Source organism: Equus przewalskii, chromosome 1, assembly GCF_037783145.1.
Source record: "Equus przewalskii isolate Varuska chromosome 1, EquPr2, whole genome shotgun sequence".
In the NCBI taxonomy this organism is placed as follows: Eukaryota; Metazoa; Chordata; class Mammalia; order Perissodactyla; family Equidae; genus Equus; species Equus przewalskii.
The window spans coordinates 61,012,981-61,030,392 of record NC_091831.1 but is presented as its reverse complement, the minus strand read 5'-3'; the positions used below and the strand labels follow the sequence as shown (position 1 = coordinate 61,030,392).

Here is a 17,412-nt window from a genome sequence, read left to right as displayed (position 1 = left end):
TGTGAATGCAATTTGATTAAAGCTGCTTTCAGTTACAGGGTTTATGTCTATTTGGCTTCCCTTTTTGTTGGGCACACAGGTGCTCAATGTTGAAGGAAGAAACTATCATTCAAAATGTGAAATAAAAAGCTGATTTATTATTTTCTTTTTTTAATTGTTTTTTTTGGCTGACGAAGACTAGCCCTGAGTTAACATCTGTTGCCAATCTTCCTCTTTTTGTTTTTTGCTTGAGGAAGATCAGCCCTGAGCTAACATCTGTGCCAGACTTCCTCCACGTTATATGTGGGTCGCCGTGACAGCATGGCTGATGAGTGGTGTAGGTCCCGTCCAGGATCCAAACCCACGAACTCAGGCTGCCAAAGCAGAGCATGTTAAACTTTAACCACTATGCCACAGGCTGGCCCCCTGATTTATTATTTTCTATGTGAGGAAGCACTATGCAGCAGACACATCTCTCTGCCGATTTTACACAGCATTTTGTGAAAGGTGGAGTTCAGGGATTGGCTGACTTTCAAGGTGGGAGTGGGTTGACATCAGCTATAGAAGCATGATTACTTTGGTGGAGAAACTGTTGACAATTGACTGATTTTCAAAGATGTATTAACTACAGTAAGGCTGTTGCCATTTGGTAACTTTAAAAAGTGGGAGCCTGTTACTGATTGGCTGGTTTGTTAGAGGCTTGGTGACAAGGTTGAGTTGCACTGATCTATTAATTGAGTTTAAAATCACTTCTGGGGCCAATCCAGTGGCTCAGTGGTTAAGTTTGCATGTTCCGCTTCGTTGGCCCAGGGTTCGCCAATTCGGATCCTGGGCGCAGACCTTTGCACCTCTTGTTAAGCCATGCTGTGGCAGGAGTCCCACATATAGAGTAGAGGAAGGTGGGCACAGGGCCAGTCTTCCTCAGCAAAAAGAGGAGGATTGGCAGCACATGTTAGCTCAGGGCTAATCTTCCTAAAAAAAATTAATAAATAAAATAAAATAACTTCTGCTTATTAGTTGTTACCATAGCTACATAAGAGACTGTTCCTAAGAATATAGGACTTTTAATATTTTCTTCAAGAAATATTACTAATTGATGGGCACATTCAACTTTTTCAGATGCAAGAAGAAGAGATTTATTGGGGGTTTATAGTACAGCTACAGCAGCTCTCTTCTAACGTTTGACCTTTCAGAGGGGAGTCATATCATTCTTTGTCTGTTCCCCAAGGTATCTCTCATCTTCATTCTAACCAAGCAGGGATGATCAGGTTCAATAGTCATAAGTAGATTTGATATGAAGTGTCCTTTTTTGGGCCATGATATTGATAGGGATAGGTTAGAAGTTTCTTTCAGCATCACAACTCATCACTCATAATATAGTGTAAATTTTTAGGATTGTTGTCACATTTGGGAAAATCGCAAATAAAGTTATTTAGTATATGACTTGAAAGAGTTCAGGGCACATCAGTTTTCCTTAAACTGATGACACTCTAACTAGTTTGTTGTGGATATCCTTATTAAATTCTGATAGAAAAGAACTTCCTTTTGTTGGCTAAGCATTGGTAAGCACTAAACGTTTCATTAAAATTTTACACATCCAATAAATGGAAGAATTTCCCACAGATTAGCTTCAGACTCCCTAAGTTTCAACTTTGCTTCTCCTCTATTATCCATATATTTTTGATGCTAGGACAAAGGGCACATTCAAATAGGTATAAGATGTCTGGCCCTGCACCTTTGTTTTACAATGCTGGGTAAGTGGGCCAGTGGGCACAATGGGTGGTAGGAGTATTCTTGGATGCCATTCCTACACTGGGACAGCTGCAATATCTTAACTATGTATGGAAGTGACTGAATTACAAAAACATATCCTACTAAACTCAAACCACATGTATTCAAACTGAATTTCCCTTCAGCTAAATTTTAAAAATGCCTGCTAGCTACTCCAACACACTAGACAAGGGGAAGTGTGACAGAAGAGAAATCAGTAAGGAAAGAATTAGCAGTCTAAAGATTGCAGTTAAAATTTTTACTTTTACAAATTTTACAAAAGCTTATGACCATATAAACATATTGCTAAGGCCCCTTCCAGAGCCTTGTAAAGGGCTAGTGCAATGAAATCCCCTGAAGCTGAAGTTTTCTTAGCTTCAAAGCAAATCTGCCTCAAGGTCTGGAGCCATTTTATTTATAGGGTGAATTGTCAATTTTCAGAGTCAGCTGTATATAGGGCTAGTAGATACATTGATTACAGCTCCATTCGAGGCAAAGATTTTCTAACAGGAAGACATCTTTGCCTCTTGTGTCAAAGGGCTCCCTGCTATTTGTTTAGGTTAGCTGTTCTCAAACTCTGGTCTCACTCCTAAAAAGTACTGAGGACTCCAAAAAGCTTTTATGTGGATTATATTTATCAACATTTACTGTATTAGGAGTTAAACATGTAAAGTATTTGTTTATTAATTCATTTAAAAATAATAATAAATCTGTTACACATGAACATAAATATTTTTAATGAAAAATAACTATATTTTCCAATGCAAAAAGAGTTTAGTGAGAAGAATGGCATTATCTTGCATTTCTGCAAATCTCTTTAATGTCTGGCCTAATAGAAGATTCTCACATCTCCTTCTGCATTCAATCTGTTGCAATATCACAGGACATGTAGTCTCTGGAAAACCCCATTGTACATTCATTAGGCTGAAACGGCAAAGACTGTCTTACAATGAAATAATTTTGACCCTGTGGACCCCCTGACCACATGAGAACTGCTGATTTTAGACATCACTATATCTACTTTCTAGTTGCCTAGGGCTCCCAGAGAACCCTCTCTCTATTTCTGTATCTGAATAATCAACCCCACCTCCTAGATAAGAGTCAAATGTTAATTTTTGCTATGTTTTTTAGCATACATGGAAAATTCTGAAAACGATTTTTAATGAATAACAAGTCTTAGAGAAGTCATTCTTCCCTTTCACAGACAAGGGAAAAATATCTCTTTCATTGTCCTCTCACTGATACTAAGGTTTTCTTCTTTTAAGATTATACTGACTAAGGCAAATCTTAGACTGAGACCAAACACAACATTGGGTGCCTTATATGCTACAACAACACAATCTAATATTTACCGAGTCCTTTCTGTGTGCTAGGTATATGCTAAATGCTTTACATACATTATCTCATTTAATTGTCACAATAATCCTATGAGGTACCTACCGACATTCCTATTCTAGATGAGAAACTGAGATACTAAGAGGTTAACGCCCAGCGTTATACTGAACTGAGCTGGGAATTGAACCCAGAAAATGTGTCTCCGGAGCGCGCAGGCCATTATCTACTCATAGAGTATAAAGGTAGGAAATGAGCCAGATTCGTATAAAATGACAGTAGACGTGAGAGACGGAGGTTTGCAAAGCAAAAAGCCTCAGGGCCAAGACAGCTGAGATATCAAGCCTGGAAGCACTGTATTCCCATCCGAGGCTTCCTTTCTGCTTTATTTTCTACGCTTCTATGTTCCTCTTCTCACATTTAAGATATTTCATTACTGGTGGCTTCGTCGCCAAACCTGAAATTAAGGCACTAAACCACCCGACAAAAGCGAGCGGAGCGAACCCGAGCTAACCGCGGTAGCGGGGGCTGGGCTGCAACCCTGCGCAGTCGCGTTCCATCCGAGGCCCGTCTACCGGCCCCGCCCCTCGGCCTTAGACTCCCCGCGGCCGGTGGGGAGTAGGGGTGTGGGCCACGGGTGGGGGCGGGAGAGCGGCCGAGGCTGGGCGCCTGCGCAGTCGCGGGGGCGCTGGTGTGATCGAGCTCACGTAGCAAGGGCTGCAGTCGCCTCCTCCCCAGCGCTGCTGTCGCGGCCTAGAGGTTATAAAAGGGCTAACTGGCTCCCTCTGCTGCCCAGTCGTGCCGCCAAGCGGGCTGAGGGAAGGGAGTAGGTAGCCAGCTCGTGTGCAGGCGACAGGGGACTGAAGATCGCGCCGCCCCCCGGTCCCGCTTCGCAGGTAAGATGCTCCCCCGACCTTGGGGACTGAGGCTGAGGCCCTTGGGCAGCCCTGGCCCTTCCCGGACGGCTGTGGCGGTCCGGTCCCTGTCTCCTCTGGTGGGATGGCTTGAGGGTGGGGGGTTCTCCAGTTTACCACAGTTTACCACAGCAGCCCAGTACCTTCTCTGGAGACTCGGCCTCTCGCCCTGCGCCCCGCGACCCCCGGCTGCCCCAAAGGCCCTTCTGCGCTTCTCCGTGCTCCCCTTCCCACCTCTTCCCTGGTCGGCGCCCCTGACCGTGGGCTCTGCTGCAGCCTCTGTCCCCGCCCCGGGGACTAGGAGTTTCTTGAATATTCCTTCCCGCGGAGTCACACTGTTAATTTTTCCCGAGCTTCTCTCATACCTGGTCCTCCTTACAAAGCTGAGGGTGATGCGGGGGTGGGGCGTGGGTTTTTGGCCTCCGTAGCAGCAGATGGCTAGCCTGTGGTAGTGGAGCTGAAGCACCCCAGGCATATTTGCCCTATCGAAAAGACGTGGGTCTGGGAAGTGGACCTACCCAGAGAAGTTCAGACGTAACTCATCTGTTGCGCGTCGGTGCTGCTGGAACAGCTAGACGTAGCCCCGGGCGGCGAGTTTCGGGCTGCGGAGTTGAGGAAGTCGGCTGTCAGGTCACCCTGGTGTGGGGGAAGCTAGTCGTCTTCCTTCCCTCTTCTTCCACATGGGTTTTTTAAAGGCACATGAGTTTTTCCCTCTCCCCTCCTGTCTTTCTCACCAGAGAGTTTGCTGCTTTTACAAGTCCACATCAGTAAAACGAATTCCACAGTTGTGTGAGAGCTTTGAGTTCCCAGATTACATGAACGGTCCCCAGATGTATGTTTTAAGGGGCAGGAAGAATGGTACCATAAGTATGAGACTATTTCTCTTAAATAATCGAATGTATTAAATACAATTCAGTTCTTAGACACTACCATCCTATGCGTTCCTAATAGAGGGGAGAACACTTGAAATTTTGCACTGTTTACTTTAAGAAAGGGATGAAGAAACAGCTAGATCTCCTTTTAGGAATTGATCTGAAAGGCCAAAGAGGCTTGCCAGTTTCAACTTAACTCTTTCTGGTTTCTCTGAGAGCTGTGGCTCTTCCACTTTCCCTTGGAATGCACTCAGAAAGGATGAAATAGCCTCTACGTGAGTGGGGGAGGGGAAAAGACGTGGCAGCAGTGTTCTTTCATCAACTTTTTGCTCATTTTTTTAAAGGTTTTGAGAAGAAGCATATTTCCCCTTTTAGGTTTAGATGTAGCTTATGAATGAGGCTGGTCTTTTCATAAAATAATCAGATGAAATATGCAGTCCGCATGGCAGGAACACTGGAACTTAATTTATAAAACATATTAAAGGGATTTTTCTGATCAAGTTTCTATGGAGAAAATGGATACCTTAAGCAGGAAATATTTAAGAAGCTGAAAGTGAACAACCTTGCGTATGCTTTGCCTCGATTTGAAATTTAAGTAGACATTCCGTGATTTTTCTTTAACTTTGGCTTTTAGCCTGTGAAATATAGTTTCAGTCTTAAGTATGACCTTCAAATTTTACCTTTTCTTTCTTTGGGAAGCATAGGTTTTGTCACTTACCTTTAGAAGTCATGACAGGTTTGGTTTTGGAACATTATGCCAGTGTTTTAGATAGCCGATGGCAAATGCTTCTTATAGATTTAACATAGACTAACTTGGAAAAGGACTACTTTCTCTCTTTTTGGATGAGTAGTGCTGTTTCCTTTGACATCTTAACATGAATTTTATTTTGAAGTACTGAAAGTGAGGATTTTAGTAAGCAGATAATTATATTGGCCATTTTGTGTCTGGGTAACTAAGGTAGTAAAACAGATTAAAAAATGTATACAGCTTTTAATTATTGCAGAAAAATTTAGACAGTGCAAAAGATTTGAAAAAAGAAAGTTTTATATCACCTAGGTAGTAGTCCAGGGTGTTCTAAGTGAATCTTGGCTTTTTGGTAAGGAGATGTTAACCTTTTCTAATACTGCAGAGTGGGTTGTATACTGACAAGAAGTATCTTTCATAGGGCAATTAAGTTCAGATTCCTGCTTTTATTGCAAGAGTGCAGCCATAAAGCTTGTGAGCCTTCATTTTTGTGGAAGGAATGCCTTATTTTATTTAGCAATTAATTATCAACTGGGATATAATTACTGCTCTTAGATTTGGAAAGTGTACCCTGTGAGATACATAGTAGCAGTTCTCAATCTATTTTGAGGTCATGAAATCTATTGAGAATCTGATAGAAGATGTGGACCCTGGGTCAGCAAATACAAGTTCACACATCTGCTTGGAATTTTATATACATTTATAGATACTCTCTCCCACTCCTAAGTGCATCTATAAACTCTATTATAAGAACTAAAAAATAGAAGAGATATGAAATTAATTTTTAAGGATATCTAGGTATCTTGAGGCAGAATTTCTTCAATATTTCTGACAATTGAGCTGGACTTGTAGATCTCACTGGACTTGAGTATATAGATGACCCTAATGAACTTTTGCTAAAAGGGTTTTGACAAAAGTTAATAGATTGGTGGGAGAATAATTGAATTGCTAAATTGTTTAGGCAATAATACATCATGTTGGCCTTCTCCCTTCCTTCTCAATATGTTGTAACATATCTTTGGTTCTATTCTGAAAGTGGAAAATGCGTGAAAGTAAACAAAAATAAATTGCACAGGCCCTTGGCATTAAAGTTTATTTCTCTTCTTACAGTGGGATCTTGAATCTTATAATTAAATCATAATGATTGTGTATGTGTGTATGAATATATGAGACAAGCCAAATAAAGTGTGTATGGATATTTGTGAAACTAGTTAAAGCTTTGTTCGTGTTTCTACTTGATGAAATTTATTTGTATAAATTGAGCTATCCTCTCATTAGCTTTCCTCTAGCCAAATATTGTACCTCAGTAAAAACTAATGAAACTCAGAAGACTTCTTTAAGTTTACTCCAGCAGTTTTTGAACTTGATATAATGAAAAGCATTCCTTTTCCTGATGTTTCTTTGGATGATCACTGTGACTATTAGTGTATTTGGTTGGTTATTGGCAAAAAATACAGTTTAGAGATTGATGCTTTTTACATAGTGGTCATCAGTGAATGAATAGTATCTTGGACTTCTTCCTCTTCCCGCTTAGAGTTTCATATGAGTGTGTCCGTGTTTTGGTGGTTTACATTTTTTCATTTAAATAGTAATATTATGATATGTCAAATTAACATACTCAGCCTTTCTCTCTTGGTTGGGCATTTGAGTTGATTACCATCGTAAGTAGTACAAAGAGGAGGCTGTAATTTAGTGGTTTATTTTATCCACCTTTATAGCTGTAGTAAACTTTAACCAGTTTTCTTTCTATCTGCATTTTTCTTAGGAAACGAAACATGTGACAATAACATCTTACATCAGTATTTTTTCTTCCCCCTAAAAGAATTTTCTAGGAGGATTGAACTGGGCTCTAAAAAGATTTTTTTACTCTACCTGATAACAACTAAAGCACTTTATAAAGTGTTCTTTCATATATTGTATAATTTGATCCTTAAAATAATTCTATGAGGTAGTTTTATATCATCACCATTTTATACATGAAGAAACTGACGCTCAGAGAAGTCAAGTAATCTGACCAAGAATATAGTAAGTGGCAGAACTAGAACTTGGACCCAGGTTGTTGTCTGTTTTCTGATTTCCCGCTTCATGTGACTTCATCCTTGGTAGTTGGTCAGACTGACTTGGAAGTAATGGAAGTAATGAAGTAATGGAAGGAAAAAAAATCAATTCAATAGCATATTACCAAGGTATTAGAAATGTTTTCAACATCTAGGGTTGGAATAACATAGGGTTCCTGGTTAGTAGTAATTAACTTTGTCATTCCACTTGATTTAATTTAAAAGCATTTATAATGTGCCCAGTAGACTATGGGAGAATCCAAGGAGTGGTAAGAAGTGTTTCATAGGAGAAATAGGATATGAAAGTTACATGGCATGCAGCCATGTTACTAACATTTTACTTCATGTTAAATCTGAATAAGTACTGAATGGAAACCCATGTCTAGATTCACATCCTCTGCAACCATCAGTTCGTTTTTCCTTATTCTAGTATATGTGGTTTTATTTTGTATATCTTTTCCTCAGCTTGACAGCTTGGGATCTGGCTTTAGAAAAAAGAAGTAATTGGAAGAAGAGGGAGACTAGGTTAAAGAGAAATGAAACTTTTGCAGAAGAGCCTTGGGAGAGATGAAGTTAGGGTAAAGTATACCTGGGCCTCAGAGGTGTAATCCATCTATTAGTAGGAGAGGGGCTGCTAAAGCCAGTTTGAAGTATTCTGTTCTGGACTAATGGGCCTTGGCCTGAATGGATCATGGTCAGAGATTAAAAGTATGTATAACCTCTTTTGTATTAGGAATGATCTTTAAGAAATACTATAGGTACATATGGGAATTTGTTCTTATCTGTGCAGAGTGGGTTAAACAAAAGTTAGTTTCTCTAGATGTTTTCCATTCCAGGTATCAGAGTTACGTTATTTTGGAACTACAGTAAGACGCAAGAATTAGTAGTCAACAACTATAAAATAAAAAGCCATTGAACATTGATATGAAGCATCAAATAGAACAGTCTCTCCTGTTGTGCATGTCTATAGCAACAGCAGACATGGACTCTATAAGCATATTGTTAACATTTTGGGAGAAGGTGCTTTTGTAAGATTTCTGAGGAGTAAGTAATAGAAATGGAAACTTGCAAAGTATTAATCATTAATTTTCAGATGTCTATTTTAATCTATTTTCTGTGTTTTTCTGAGTTTATATTTATAAGATTCTTCACCTCAGTACCTAGCTCTATTGCCCTAATGATTTCTCAAGCTTTTTAACCATGAATTGTTTTCTGAAATTTTTAAAGAATTTTGGTTAAGAAGGGAAATTTGTATACAAAGCCAGGACTAGTGTTTAGTTTTAGAGAAATGAGAAAAATTATCCTGAAGGTGTTTTCCTTGATTCTCTTTTTTTTTAAATTGAGGTAACATTGGTTTATAACATTATATAAATTTCAGGTGTACATCATTACCCACGATTCTGTATTGTGATCATTATTTATTGAGCATTGTTATTATGTACTAAACATTGTGCTGGAAGAATCAGGATAACTTCTTGTTTGAAATAACATACATAATGGAGGACAGTTACATAAGATTATGTTTGTTTTATTTGAGAGTGTTTAGTAAATATTGATTAGCTGGGTTTAAGTAGACTCAAGACTTCTCTTACACTTTAATCTTATATTAACTGAATTTGCATATTTAATTTCTTCAAAAAATGACCAATAAGTGTTTATTTTAGTGTTTCTAAAACCTAGTTATCCAATTTAGGACCTCAGAGCCTTACTTGCTGTGTACATATGGCCTTTATTCTTGCCCACTTTTTCCAACAACCTCACCTCTTTTTTTTAAGCCAGGCAAGATTTTATTCATATTCAAAAGTTGCATGAAGACATTCTCAAATTTACATGGTCTCAAATTTACCAGTCTTTTAACATCAAAGATATTTGGAGACTAGATCTCAATTTACTGTGTTTAAGTTAAAAAAATCTTAAATAATGATTTTTTTTGAAAACAGTGGACAGTGATCATAGCTACCAAGTAATAGAGTTTTATAAGTAAATAAAACACCAGTGTTTGGCATAATAAGGGTGATTATTAATAACTTAAAGTAATTGATATATTTTAACAACTTTGTTGAGGTGCAATTGATAATACAGCAAACTGCACATATTTACAGCATACGGTTGACAAAAGTATATACTCATAGAAATGTCAACACAATCAAGGAACATATCCATCACTCTCAAGAGTTGCCTCATGCCTCTTTGTAATCCCTCCCTCCTCTCCTTCCTGCCCTTTCCTCATCCTTAGGAAACCAGGATCTTTTTCTGACACTTAAGATTAGTTTGTATTTTCTAGAGTTTTCTATAAGTGGAATCATATAGTATGTGCTCTTTTTTAGTCTGGCTTCTTATACTCAGCATGATTCTTTTGAAATTCATCCATGTTGTTATGTGTTCATTCTTTTTTAATGCTGAGTAGTATTACATTGTATGGATATACCACAATTTTTTTTTTGGTCCATTTACCAGTTGAGGGACATTTGAGTTGTTTCCAGCTTTTAACTGTTATAAATAAAGCTGGTATGTGCATTCCATACAGTCTTTGGAGGGATATATTCTTTCTTTTCTCTTTTGTAAATATCTAGGAGTAGAATAACTACACCATGTGTGATAGGGAAATGTTTTTTCCCAGTCCCTGGCTCATCTCAATTCTTTTAACAGTGTGTTTCAAAGAGCAGGAACTGTCTCTATTCACAGACATTATGTCTGTGTAGAAAATCTGAGACATGGTTCAGAAAAGCTCTTGATCTAATAAGTGAATTCAGCAGGGTTAAAAGACAGAAAGTCAATATATAACAATCAATTGGATTTCTGTATATTAGCAATGAACAATTAGAAATTAAAATTTAAAAGTACCATCTCAATAGCACCAAAAACAATGAAATATTAAGTATTAACTTTACAAAATGTGCAAGATTTGCATACTGAAAATTAGAAAACAATGATGAGAGAAACCAAAGAAGACCTAAATAAATGGAGAGATATACCATATTCATGAACCGGAAGACTCAATATTGTTAAAATAACTATTCTTCCCAAACTGATGTATAGATTCAATGCAGTTCCAGTCCAAATCCCAGCAGGATTTCTTATAGAAACTGACAACTCATTCTAAAATTGACGTGGAAAAAAAAGGAACTAGGAAAGTCAAAACAATTTTGAAAAAGAAGAAGAAAGTTGGAAAAATCCACACTGCCTGATTTCAACTTTACTATATAACTGCAATACTCAGGACAGTGTGGTATTGAAGAAAAGATAGATGTACAGATCGGTGGAACAAAGTAGAGGATCCAGAGGCATAAAAATGGTCAATTCGTTTTTGACAAAGGTTTAAAGGCAATTCAATAGAGAAAGGATAGTCTGGAATAGTTGGTTATTCATACTCAAAAAGAAAAAAAATCTCTGTTTTATTTGGCACTTAGTATCCCCCATTGGAAATTGGGCAACCCTCCTGCCCAGGGATTTTTGTAAATGTTGGGACAAATGATACAAAGGCACCAATGGATATGAAATATGAAATAAAATTTACTCAGTAAACTGAAAAAGGGTTCCTCAGGACAAGGGCTTAGGTTTAGTTCAGAATGAAGCCAGAGTGAAGCAGGGTAGTTGCTTATAGTTCTTTTTTTTTTTTAAAGATTTTATTTTTTTCCTTTTTCTCCCCAAAGCCCCCCAGTACATAGTTGTATATTCTTCGATGTGGGTCCTTCTAGTTGTGGCATGTGGGACGCTGCCTCAGTGTGGTTTGATGAGCAGTGCCATGTCCGCACCCAGGATTCGAACCAACGAAACACTGGGCCGCCTGCGGCGGAACGGGCGAACTTAACCACTCGGCCAGGGGCCCAGCCCCTGCTTTTAGTTTTTATTGTAGCTAGGAGGAGGGATCTTTATGATAGTTCTCACGTGTGGGATTTACATGGTTTCAGCTTCTCACCGACAACAAGGGAGGGAATGGCTTAGCTTTCTTTCTGATTTACCCACATGTGAGCAAAAGGAGGAGGGAAGTAGGGCTTCATAGCAGTCAGCACTCAAACATCAAAATAGAATCTTTTTTTTTATTACAGCCTCCATGCAAAAAATACATTCTATGTAAAAACTAGTTCAAAATGGTTCATAGACCTTGAGGTAAGACCTAAAGCTATAAAATGTCTTGAAGAAAATATAAGACAAAATGTTTTTGACCTTGGGTCAGGCGAAGATTTCTTAGATATGACACCAAAAACATGATCCATAAATAAACAAATTGATAAATTTGACTTCATCAAAATTAAGAACTTCTGCTGTTTGAAACATAGTGTTATGAGAATGAAAAGACAAGCCACGCAACAGGGAGTAAATATTCCCCCATCACATATCTGACGAAGGACTTGTATTCAGGATACATAAAGAAGTCACAAAATTCAGTGATAAGGAAACAACCTAATTAAATATTTGGCAAAAGATTTAAGTAGAAACTTTACCCAAGAAGGTATATAGACAGCAAATAAACATACCAAAAGATATTAAACGTCATTAGTAATTATGACATTGCAAATTAAAACCACAATAGATACCACGATACACCTGGTGAGAAAATTAATTATTAAGAAACGTGAAGGAAAAAAAGAAAAACAACAATACCAAGTGCTGATGAGAATGTGGAGCAATTGGAGCTTTTATCCACTGCTGATGGCAATGCAAATGTATAGTGACTTTAGAAAAACATTAGCAGGGCCGGCCAGGTGGCGCAGCGGTTAAGTTCCCACATTCCGCTTCGGTGGCCTGGGGTTCACTGGTTCGGATCCCGGGTGCGGACATGGCACCCCTTGGCACGCCATGCTGTGGTAGGCATCCCACATATAGAGTAGAGGAAGGTGGGCATGGATGTTAGCTCAGGGCAGTCTTCCACAGCAAAAAGAGGAGGATTGGCAGCAGTTAGCTCAGGGCTAATCTTCCTCAAAAAAAAAAAACAGGAAAAGAAAAACATTGGCAGTTCTTCCTAAAGGTAAACACACACTTACCGTACAACCTGGCATTCCTACTCCTAGGTATAGCCCACTGAAATGAGAATTTATGTTGATTTCTTTTTTAATTTTGCTTTTCATTTCAATTTTATTAAAATATGCTGAGTCAATAAACAAATCAGAATTTTAGAGCAAGAGGATATGACGTTTATCAAAAAACATTATGTACTGCTAATCCGTTGATATTCACTCAAGTTAGATATGACACGTTACACATTCATTAGACTCATTGGGATTCACATGAACAAAACAATTACAAATAAAGAATCCAAGATGACAAGTTAAGAAACAAATAATAGACTTAATTGAGAGAAAGTGGGCTGTCTTGAATTTTTTTCAGTAGGAGAGATTAGTCCTTGACAAAAGCAAAATGCTATATTAAAAAAAGTCTTTATTGGAGGCAGGACAATCACCTGGACCAAGTAATCTGAAGAATTGCTCACAAGTAATCTAGCTAATTGAAAATTTAATCTTTAATATTAATCAACAGATGATATTTTCTAAATATCTTCTCTTATAAAATATATGTTGTAATTTCTAAAACAATCTACCAGTTTACACATGTAATAATAAATATTTTTTCACTTATCATTTTTACCTCATGCCAACACCCAAGACACACTTGTTCATATATATAATGTTTTGCATTCCAGTAAAGATAATGCAAATGTGTGGTGATAGTGCTAGACATTGTTCATTTATAAGTATTGTAGGAGCAAGTGATGAAAACTAAACAGCTAAAATGAAAGTATATAGCTACTAAAATAATTCAGGGGATCACCTTGCTAGATTGATGCAATTGTTTTGGCAAATAAATAATGTACTGGGTATATATATAGGTTCTGTATCTGATTGTCAAGAGAAATTTACAGTTAATGTGCTGGAGGAGGAGTCAAAATTATCATGGTAGTAGACATAAGGACTAAATGTAATATGGTATACTAGATAGGATACTAAAATAGAAAAAAGGACATTATTTTAAACTATGTATTTTAGTTAATAATTTATCAATATAAATTCATGAACTGTGACAAATGTAACATACTAATGTAAGATATTAATAATAGAGAAACTAGGTATGGGGTGTATGGGAACTTTCTGTACCTTACAACTTCACAATATTTTATAAATCCAAATATATTCTAAAACAAAATGTCTGTTAAAAGGAAAACAGAAACAAAACACTTGCAATACTTTGATTGCCTAGTTGGGTGTGTATGTGTTTAGTTGCTGTTCTGATTTCTTTTTTTTAAAGCAGCTTTATTGAGAGATAATTCACATACTATACAATTTACCTTTTAAAGTGTACAATTCAGTGGTTTTTAATGTATGCAGAGTTGTGCCACCATCATAATGATCAATTTTAGAACGCTTTTATCACTCCAAAAAGAACCCCCAGATCCATTAGCAATCACTCCCGTCCCCTTCCCCCTACCCCAGCCTTTGGCAACCACTAATCTACTTTTTGTCTCTGTAGATTTTTTTCACTTAGCATAATGTTTTCAGGGTTCATTTGTGTTGTAGGATGTATCAGTACTTTATTTCTTTTCATGGCCAACTAACATTCCATTATATGGATGTACCATATTTTGTTTATCCATTCATCAATTGGTGGACGTTTGGGTTGTTTCCCCCTTTTTAGCTATTTTGAATAATGCTGCTATGAACATTCATGTGCAAATATTCGTGTGGACATATGTGTTTTCATTTCTTTTGGGTATAGACTTAGGAGTGGAATTGTTGGGTCATATGGTAACTCTATGTTTAACATTTTTTAGGAACTGAAAAACTGTTTTCCAAAGCAGCTACACCATTTTACGTTCCCATTAGCAATGTGTGACTGTTCCAATTTCCCCACATCCTTGTCCACATTCGTTATTTTCTGTCTTTTTTACTATAGCTATCCTAGGGGCTGTGAAGTGGTATCTCATTGTGGTGTTCATTTGCACTTCCATACTGATTAATGATGTTGAGCGTTTTTTCATATACTTATTGCCATTTGTGTCTCTTCTTTGGAGAAATGTCTCTTCAATTCCTTTTCCCATTTAAAAAAATGGACTATATGTATTATTTTTATTGTTGAGTTCTAAGAGTTCTATATACATTCTAGGTACTAAACCTTTATTAGAGATATGCTTTGCAATTTTTCCCCCCATTCTGTGAGTTGTCTTTTCACTTACTTGAAGAACAAAAGTTTTAAATTTTGATGAAGTCCAATTTATCTGATTTTTTCTTTGGCTTCTTATGCTTTAAGTGTCATATCTAAGAAACTATTGCTCAGGTTTTATGTCTAATTGCCTAATCAAGGTTATGAAGATTTACACCTATGTTTTTTCCCTAAGAGATTTATAGTTTTAAACTTCAAAGTAGTGTTTGACCCATTTTGAGTTAATTTTAGGGTCAATTTAAAGTTTTCTTAAGTTTATTCCCAGGTAATTCATGTATTTGTTGCTATTGCAAATGAGATCATTTTTTATTGCTTCCTGTGATTGGTTATTGTTTGTATAAAAAGATCCATTTTTAAAGCAATGCCATTTTTTCCAAATGATTATTTTTCAGGTAGTATAACTTGATTAAAAAAATTCAGTCTTTAATGAAGTTTCATTGAAAATTCTGCTTTTAGAGTAGTTTGCCTTCACCTCGTGTTCCTTATTTAAGCTTAAAAAATCTAGAATGTATATTGTACAAAATTTTACTTTTCATTTGTATCCTTAGGGTGGTGAAGACACTACAGTTGCCTTATCAGGACTTCCTATGTAAATCAAAAACAGGTGAAATTTGTTTTGGAGCAAAAGGGATTGTGGGTGTCATTATGCCAGCTGGAGCTCCACAGTAGAGCTGTGGAGTTGGTCACTTGGATTTTGCTAACTCTGTCCATGATTTGAATTTGTCTGTCCACTTTAGTGCTACTTTGACTCTTTTTTAGTTCACTTATTTATTTATAGAAACAGAAATTTTGTATTAAAATATGTTTATTAAAGAAAACAAAGAAGTTGAGTGAAGAGAAGTGGCTGTGATCCCACCTCTTACCATTGTTAACATTTTTTTGAGTTCTTTTAATTACAGTATAAAGTCTTTATATATATATATGCAAATATATTCTTTAAACTTAGAAATAAGGCTTTAAAGCTGCCTCATGTATATATTTAGCACTATCCAAATTAGAAAACAAACCTAGTTTTAAGAGTTGAAAACTCTAAAAAGTTGCTGGTTTTTTATATTATTGCTTTTTTCAATACTCTAACCAATATTTATTGATATTCATGTTATGGAATATACACAATTTCATTAATTTAGTCAGTTTATACAACCATGAGAAGATAACTGCAAATTCTTTCTTAAAATCAGAAATATATAGACTATGTTAATATTTGGAAATACCAGCATTTGTGAGCAACAGGGAAAGCATGTATAATTTAATTTTTACTTCTTTTCCTTCTTCCCTTCCATTGCCTCTGTCCATTGTCTTCTCCCACTCAAATTCCTCTGCTAGTGGATTTGGCTACTTACCCCTTCCCATTCTCTTAGCCTAGGGTTGAGGTTGCCTGGGCTTCCCACCATTCTCCAAGTCTTCTTTTTCCATGTCCCTTGAGGCACCCTTTACAACAAGTCCAGCTATTCTTGAGTTCTTGCTGCACCTCTAAAAGTAACATTTCGTAAGTGTCTTCTGTGTGATGTGTGGGGTATCATACTAGGCACATTCATCTAAATTACTGCTGGTTTTTTTTATTACTTGCTGGCAGTCAAATTTGGTGTCATATTTTGATACCTTACCTTTTTGCTTATTCTGCTTCCTGTTAAAGGGACCACCAAATAAAGGTGGACATTATTGATGAAGCTTACTCATTTGAGGGGCTCTAAATTTCACTTACAGTATATTTTTTATAGTCTCTATCCTGGAAACAGGAATCCTGACCTTTTTTCCTTCATTGGGAAATAGATGCATTTCTAACTAAAGTGTTTGAAATAGTTGAGAGGTATATTACATAGTTTAAAATATACAGTTTAAAAGTCAGTGATGAATGACACCATTTTAATAACAGTAAGATTCATTTCTTTCTCAAGCCTTCTTCAGCTTACATTTATTCCTAAAATGTTTCAGGTTTAGGGGAACTTCACTTTCCTAGTTGAAGCAGAAACTTTAAACATTGAGTTTAACTTCACTTTAAATATGTCATGCTGTTCTCTTCTCACCTGTAGGGTTTTGGCTGAGAAGTCCACTGATAGCCTTATAGGCTTTCCTTTATATGTCACATGTTGCCTTTCTCGTGCCGCTTTTAGGATTCGCTCTTTATCTTTAATTTTGGACATTTAAATTATAATGTGTCTTGGTGTGGGCCTCTTTGGGCTGATCTTGTTTGGAGCTCTCTGTGCTTGGATGTCTGTTTCCTTGCTTAGGTTAGGAAAATTTTCAGCTATTATTTCTTCAAATAGATTTTCTGCCCCTTTTGTCTCTCTCTTCTCCTTCTGGGACATCTATAATATGAATGTTGGTGTGCTTGATATTGTCCCAGAGTTCCCTTAGACTGTTCTCATTCTGTCTAATTCTTTTCTCTGTTCAGCTTGGGTGATTTCCTCTAGTCTTTCGTCTAGCTTGCTGATCCGTTCTTGTGTATCATCTACTCTGCTATTGAGTCCCTCTAGTGAATTTTTCATTTCCAGTATTGTATTCTTCATTTCTGATTGGTTCTTTTTTATATTTTCCAGTTCTTTGTTGATGAGCTCACTGTGCTCATCCAGTCTTCTGCCAATATC

General features: G+C 37.0%; 2 protein-coding genes across 7 annotated transcripts in view; one reads left to right on the top strand and one right to left on the bottom strand.

The window, feature by feature from the left end:
* NUDT13 (nudix hydrolase 13) overlaps positions 1 to 4,677 on the bottom strand; it is a 35,488-nt gene extending 30,811 nt beyond the window's left edge. Inside the window, exon 1 of one of the 3 annotated variants that reach the window (XM_008540743.2) lies at positions 4,514 to 4,677. The gene's annotated coding sequence lies outside the window, so the exon portion shown is untranslated. The remainder of the gene's footprint in view (positions 1 to 4,513) is intronic. The other 2 variants (XM_070566124.1, XM_070566146.1) reach the window with 2 other exon arrangements.
* The window catches only part of P4HA1 (prolyl 4-hydroxylase subunit alpha 1), an 80,067-nt gene continuing 66,259 nt past the window's right edge, over positions 3,605 to 17,412 (top strand). For 2 of the 4 annotated variants that reach the window (XM_008540750.2, XM_070566095.1), the window contains exon 1: positions 3,749 to 3,977. The gene's annotated coding sequence lies outside the window, so the exon portion shown is untranslated. Of the gene's footprint in view, positions 3,978 to 17,412 lie in introns of all 4 variants that reach the window. The other 2 variants (XM_008540747.2, XM_008540748.2) reach the window with 2 other exon arrangements.